General features: G+C 38.0%; 1 long non-coding RNA gene across 2 annotated transcripts; it reads left to right on the top strand.

The window, feature by feature from the left end:
• Positions 1-752: 752 nt before the first annotated feature.
• Positions 753-6,112, top strand: LOC141623652 (uncharacterized). Of its 2 annotated transcripts, none has more exons than XR_012533496.1 (4): positions 753-1,172; positions 1,264-1,488; positions 4,109-4,181; positions 5,945-6,112. It is a non-coding gene; the product is annotated as an uncharacterized LOC141623652 (long non-coding RNA). The 2 variants fall into 2 exon arrangements; XR_012533497.1 differs by having other exon boundaries at positions 1,267-1,488.
• The last annotated feature ends 1,166 nt before the right edge of the window (positions 6,113-7,278 follow it).

The following is a 7,278-nucleotide window of genomic DNA, read 5'->3' on the forward strand; positions in this document are numbered from 1 at the left end:
CTTTGTTTAGCTGGTCTGGATCTGGTAGAGCGAAACTTTGTTTCGCTGGTCTGGAATCTGGTTAAGCAAAAATTTGTTTCACTTAAGAGTGTACCTGCAAAATTTGATTTCACAAGCTCAAATGCGTGTCAGGGCCCGCCGACCGAGGAATTCAAAATTTTATTTTGAAAAGGGGTTAGAATGTAAAATTTGATTTTACAAACTAGGATTTGCAAAATTTTATTTCGCAAAAAGGCAAGTTCAGAAAATTTTATTTTAAGAACTCAGATGCATGTCAGGGCCTGCCGACCAAGGAATTTCAAAATTTTATTTTGAAAAGGGATGGATAAGATCGTAAAATTTTATTTTACAAACTTAGATGGGTGTCAGGGCCCGCCGACCGATAAGTTTGAAAATTGCAAAATTTTATTTCGCAAAAAAGGCAAGTTCAGAAAATTTTATTTTAAGAACTCAAAATGCATGCCAGGGCTTGCCGACCAAAGGATTTGAAAATTGCAAAATTTTATTTCGCAAAAAGGATAAGTTCAGAAAATTTTATTTTAAGAACTCAGATGCATGTCAGGGCCTGCCAACCAAAGGATTTCAAAATTTTATTTTGAAAAAGAAGCTGATTTGAGGATCGTAAAATTTTATTCACAAAAAGGGATTGAACTGGAAAATTTTATTTCGCAAAAGTAAATTTGTGTAAAATTTTATTTCACAAAAGCTGGTTTAAAACCGAGTATGTTAGACACACTTGATTAAATGACGGGTTGAGAAGTTGAGGTAGGCCATTTGCTTTGATTTGTCACGTGAAAGGCTTATCCAGTAAAGGAGATCTTATTTTGCTTCTTCTGATCCTACGCCCAAATTTCCTTGATTTTTGATTTTCTAATCAGTTCTCACAAAATTGAAACCACAATCAACCAGTATTTTGCTTCTGGATCGATTTTTTCATTTTTGTTAAGGAAAGTTTCAATCAACCATACTCTTCTAATATGGAACGGAATGGAATCACTCTTATAGTTGTACGTACCATCGCCATCGTTCCAACTCCGGACGGGTGAAGAGGCGACTGACGACGGAGCGTCGTCAAGACTGCTGGCTCCTGATATGGGATGAGATCAACGGTTTTGTGCCGCCATTTAAGCCTCGATTAGCAACCGGATGGCTGATGAAGGAGTCCCGTCGAAGTAAGTGCTTTTTTTTGTCGATTGATTTCGAATTTATACTCTTTAAATGATTGCTCAAATATACTATCATGATATGGGACACGATCGACAGCAGCTGTGCCGTTGTAGCCATCGTCTGAGCAATAGATTGGTGACGAGTTGACTGATAAAGGAGCATCGTCTTATTCTTTTGTTTCCTGATGTGGGATGAGAACAGCGGTTGTGCCGCCATTTGAACCCTCTGTTGGCGATCGGATGACTGATTAAAGAGCCCCGTCGGATTTTGATTTTTTTTTTACCGGATTTCCATTCTTGCTTTCAAGCTCGACATCATATCGTAAGTATTCTGTCTCTTTATTGACTGACATTAAATTCATGCTCTTTTTTTCGTTTCATGTCTTCACTGATCAAGTCGTATGCTTGATAATATGATTGAACTGATAATTTTACTGGTCTCGCGGATCAAGTCGTGTGCTTGACTCAAGTGATAGCGCAATTGTGACATTAATGCCAAGTTTACCATTTTTTTACTCGTCTTATGAATCAAGGTGTGTGCTTGACTGATAATATGATTGAACTGAAATTATGCTTTTTTTATCTCCTAAATCAAGTGGGGTGCTTGATAATAGGACTGAGATGGTAGTGCCATTACGACATTAATGCAAATAATTTATGATATACTGTATGACGCAAGTAGTGTATGCTGATAATGGAAAAAAATGCTTATGATGCAAGATGCTAATGGAGACAAACACTAGCTAACTGACAATGCATTCTTGTCATAAAATAGACCACAGACACGCATCATTTCTAGTCCTGTTAATTTTATTTTTTAAAAACGTGCTATTGAGCATGATCTGGGCAAGGGGCATAGTACTCTAGTCCTAGCTGCTTAGGTGGTGTGGCTGTTGAATTGTCATTGCTTTGTAAGTCCTTATTACTTTTTTGGTCGGGGCTGCCGTCTAAATGCAGTCAAACATATGCGCTGAGTGTTTCCCTATGCCCATGGTCTTAACTGAAACTCTTCACTCTATGTTTTGTGGTAGCCCCCTGTTCAGGTATTTTCGTGTGTCAGTCACGCAACAGTCACTTAGCTAGCACACCTGTTTTCCTCTCCTTTTTTTTCTTTTTTTTTTCCGACCTAGTATGGGTCATGATTGTGCAAATTTTTTTTTTTTAATTTTTTATTTTTTGGATTTTGAGATTCATATTGTAAAATGAGTTTTGCCCTCTTCACAGTAACAAGTTTGGCTAATTACCCAAAACTAATACTATAGAAATAAAATACTTTTGTGACCGTATAAGTGTAGTGTATATCCACCGAATTCTTAGATGCTAAACGAGGGTGATAAATGGAATGGAGTAGAAGGGTCTATGGTGTTAGAAGACACTGGAGACCTGTGTGCCTCTCTCACTCACCTAAATGAATGAAAGGATCGTCCCAAGAGGAATGGAGACAAAGTTATTGTGGATTGACTCGTCTGAGAAATGAAAAAAAGTGATCACTCTGCAATTTTTAATTGCATCTTGACTGGTGTTTTTTTTTTACTTTTTTTCTTTTTTTTTCCTCTTTTTTTTACTGGAACCTTTTTTTTGTCTTTTGAATTTTTTGAGATTTTTGATACGGATAAAATTGCAACTTTGGCTGGATTTTTTTTTATCTTGTGAATTTTTGAGACTTTTGACATAGTTCATTCTAAGGGACCTGTGGTCACCTATCTTGTTTTAAGGGCATGGAGTGTGCGCTCCCGTGTTTCATTTGGTAAGTTTAGGCACGGGTGTACTAGGAATATGATTTTAATATTTTTGGGCTAGTTTTCTAGCCTCAATGGAAATGGATGACAATATTTGCTAAAAATGGTCGATCATATGAGTTTGTGCTCATCTAGTGGTCATTTGAGATATGAGAAATTGACAAATTTGGTAAATAGAGAGTTGTGCTCATTTAAACTAGTAGTCACATGAAGTATGGAAAATTAACGAATCAAGTAGAAAGATGGAATCTCCAAACCTATAGGTCACCTAGTTAGAGACACGGCGATCAAGGAATTATCACACCACAGAGATGGAAAAGATGGTCTAGTGCACGCCCTCATTTACGCTGACTCTAAGAGGTCGACTGATCTACACTAAAAAGATACGCTCTAAAGTACATCAAGTCTATTCTACTAGTTAAGGGTAAAAAGTAGAACAAGTGACTAATAAAAATGGCATATGCTCGTTTTTTTATTTAACTCAAAAGGACTAGTATGGTCCTATTATAATTAGACACTTACGTAAACTAGTGTTTTTTTTTTTAGGTAATGTCAGGAACACTCGTATGAGATGATATGACTATAAGAGTGAATTTTCTTGTTCTATTGACATGTTTGTTCTTACTCTTAGTTTTTTTTATACATATGCAACTGAGAAAGGACTCGGATGGTCCTAATTTAATCAAATTTTGATGGAAACTACATGTGAGTTGGTATTGTCTAGTCTTCCTGTAGACTTCTTTTGTTCCGAAGCTAGAGTGACTATTAAAATTAGGGTCTTGTTTACTCCTCCCTATCCCAGATCATGACATCTTAGCTTTTAGAAAACGATTTTTTTTATAACAATCAGGACTAGAAGGGAGTAATATGGTGAATGCACATGTATCTAATGCAAGCTAAGACCTGGAATTATTACTGTTGTACTGGACTGGCTATATTCACACTTCTGAGAGGAACACGCTACTACAACGAAATATGGGGTGATGCATGCTCTATAATGAGACCTTACTTAAGAATGGAACTTACTATGTTGAATGCATGCGTCTAGCTTCCTAGGATGCATGCTTATTGAAATGGACTAAATGCTTGCTGCACATAGGACTTATGCAACTACTGATAATTTAATTTTTTTTACATGTTATATGTGCAGGACTGAGGACTGACACATCGACTGATAATTTTTTTTACATGTTATATGTGCAGGACTGACGCATCGACTGACAACTGACACTCGGACGCACGGACTGACCTGTGAACTGACCAGATGCAAAACCTGGTAAGCTGATGAATGGATATATTAATGTCCTACGATGCCTCTCTAAGTGCAATGGTTCTGGATGATACGAGATCTAATGAAAACAGACGCAAAGAAATCTAGTGATCATGCTAGGTCATGTTTTAAAATAAGTAAATAAGAAATCTCCAGCGGAGTCGCCACTGTGAGATCCCTGAAAAAATCTCCCTTTTTTAAAATAAGTAAATAGTATGGAGTCGCCGGTAGGTTTTATAAAACAAACATACAAAAATAAGGTTAACGGAAAAGGCCCCTTTTGATCCCTGGAATGGGGACTTGATCCGTCACTCCGGCCTAAACCAAAGATTGCGGATTCGGGGGTAAAGGTACGGCCAGGGAAGGTGTTAGGCACCCGGACCGCCCATGAAACTGACGGCCTCTACTATTTATTTGTAATATTCATTTTCTCTCCATTTCGGACTTTTGTTTGCTGGATCTGGAGTGGGTCCAATAGGTTTTATATATCCTTCCTTAATTAATCGGTCCAGTGCTCGTGACAGGCTCATACCTAGATCAGTGAACTCCCTTCTTGGTTTTTGTTCCACGGCATTTACTGAATCTCCCCCTTTAGAGGTTGAAGCAATGTTTTTCTTATCTTTGTTAAAGCAACCTTTGGACTGATTTTTGGCAGTAGACTAGACAACATCATCTTCTATTTGTATACCAATCTTGTTTAGTCGAGCAAAGGATTCAATGCCTGCATATTGCAGGTGTGATTTATAAGGTTCCCGTAAATTTTTCACAAAAATATCCACCTGTTCGGCTTCGGGCGGTCTTTCAATCATTTTTGCAGCTTTACTCCTCCACCGAGCTAAGAAATCTGTAAAACCTTCTTTCTCAGTTTGCTTCGTAACTTCTAAATCCCGCCTTGTGATCAACAAGTCTGCATTGCTGGAGTATTGTGTCAGAAGTTATTTTTTTATGTCTTCCCAGTTAGATACACGTGTAGGATCTAGGGAGAAAAACCAACTCCGGGCTACATCTTCTAGAGTGGAAGGAAAAATAGCCGGAAAAACTGATGCATCCACTTCTTTTAAGGCCATTGCTTGTACAAAGCTTCTTATGTGGTGAGTTGGATGCTCGGTACCCTTGAATTTTGGTAGGTCAGCGGTCGTAAACTTAGGAGGTAGTTTGCCTCACATGTTTGGCATGTTACATTCAACATCCAGTAGGTCAGCATACTTAGTGTTCCTTTTGATAAGTTTCTCCATATCCTTGAGCTTTTTGGTTACGTCACCCTCACCACTACCGTCATCCTTGATTTTGTCTTCTATGGATGACAATCGGTCGGTCAAAACGGATAGAGCATTCTTAAGGTCTTTGACTGATTCTTCGAGCGACATGGTTACTGGTGGTTGGGTTATGGGATTGCCTGCGGATGGAGAGTATGGAGATGTGTGAGCAACGATTACGGTTTGGGGTATACTAACTAGTCTTCCTGTACCCCTGTCTCGTCCCCAAGCTGGAGTGACTACTAAGTTAAGGTCTTTTTTACGCCTCCCTATCCTGGATCATGACATAGTAGCCTTTAGAAAATAAATTTTATTTCTATTATAACAAGACTAGAATGGAGTGCATATATTGAATGTACATGTATCTAATACTAGCTAAGACCTGGATGTTTTACATGCCCACTGGATTATTACCTATTAGTGCACTGGAATGGTACTATATGTGCTGGTATTGTTTTTGACGCGCAACTGACGGACTGAACTAATTTTTTATTTTTTTTTATTACCTAACAGGACCGACGGACCGACATACTGGACTAATGGAATGCAAGACCAGTTAAGCTGATCGATGAATGGATATGCACGTGTAACGTCCTATGATGCCTCCTAAGTGTTTAAATTATGTGTGCATGCAAGACTGATGAATGTAATGGCTAATGAGGGTAGGAAGACTTATGCAAGCAGATGAGGACTGCGGTGACATGACCTACTAACGATGCGATATGCAGATGTTAGGACATGGTTTAGCTTACACGTGATGCTTTTTATATTTACATGTTGAAACCTAAGTATGTAAGGACTCATTCCAAGGTTTTAGTGTATATGTACGTTGCGACGGACTGAGGTTATTGTTAGCTGAGACGCACCTGTGTGTACATGTTAAACCCTTTTTTTTTTGCTAATTATTAATACAGGTAAGATTATAACAAACAGGACATGCATAACATTACCTAACAAAGGTTCTACGGGATCTATGGTTAGGTTTGTGGGTAAGAAATTGGGTACTCACAACATTAAAATACCCGAGGGTATCTCTCGCTTTTGTGCTCCCCCAGTCATATGGACCAGACGAGTTGCCAAAACGCGACGTCATGAGGTGGAAAATATGTGTAAGGCCTAGTCGGTCGAATTAACCTTCTAAGTATAGTGAATAGGGTAGCTTAAATGGCGTAATATTGACTGACGGGGAGCCTACGCCTTTTTTTTCTTTATTCAATTGAACAATTGTAAATAATAGATAAAGATGAAATAAAACAGGGATATTGTTCAATATATAACACGCACAAAAGAAGCATCACAATATTGAATTGCCTAACATGAAGTACATGCAAGAATTATTAGTGGCATTAATATAGTTACTTTAGGCTTAGCGACGCAAGAATAAAAACTATCATACCTGTGTACGGACTAAGTTAGTAATCCAAGATAGGACAATTCCGTCAAATATACAATATAACAAATAAATTTCAAGTCTCACCCTCTTATTCTGTCCCCAGCGGAGTCGCCACTGTGGGATCCCTGAAAAAATCTCCTTTTTTGAAAATATAGGTAAATAATATGGAGTCGCCAGTAGATTTTATGAAAAAACATACAAAAATATTTTAACGGAAAAGGCCCCTTTTAATCCCTGGTATGGGGACTGATCCGTCACTCCGGCATAAATCAAAGATTGCGGATTCGGGGGTAAAGGTACGGTCAAGGAAGGTGTTAGGCACCCGGACCGCCCATCAAACTGACGGCCTCTACTATTTATTTATAATATTATATATTTGACGATTTAAACAAAAGAAAACGTTTTTTAAAACAATTTTATACAAATTATTTAGAAACAACGAAAGCTAAATTAC

This window comes from Silene latifolia, chromosome X, assembly GCF_048544455.1.
Source record: "Silene latifolia isolate original U9 population chromosome X, ASM4854445v1, whole genome shotgun sequence".
NCBI lineage: Eukaryota > Viridiplantae > Streptophyta > Magnoliopsida > Caryophyllales > Caryophyllaceae > Silene > Silene latifolia.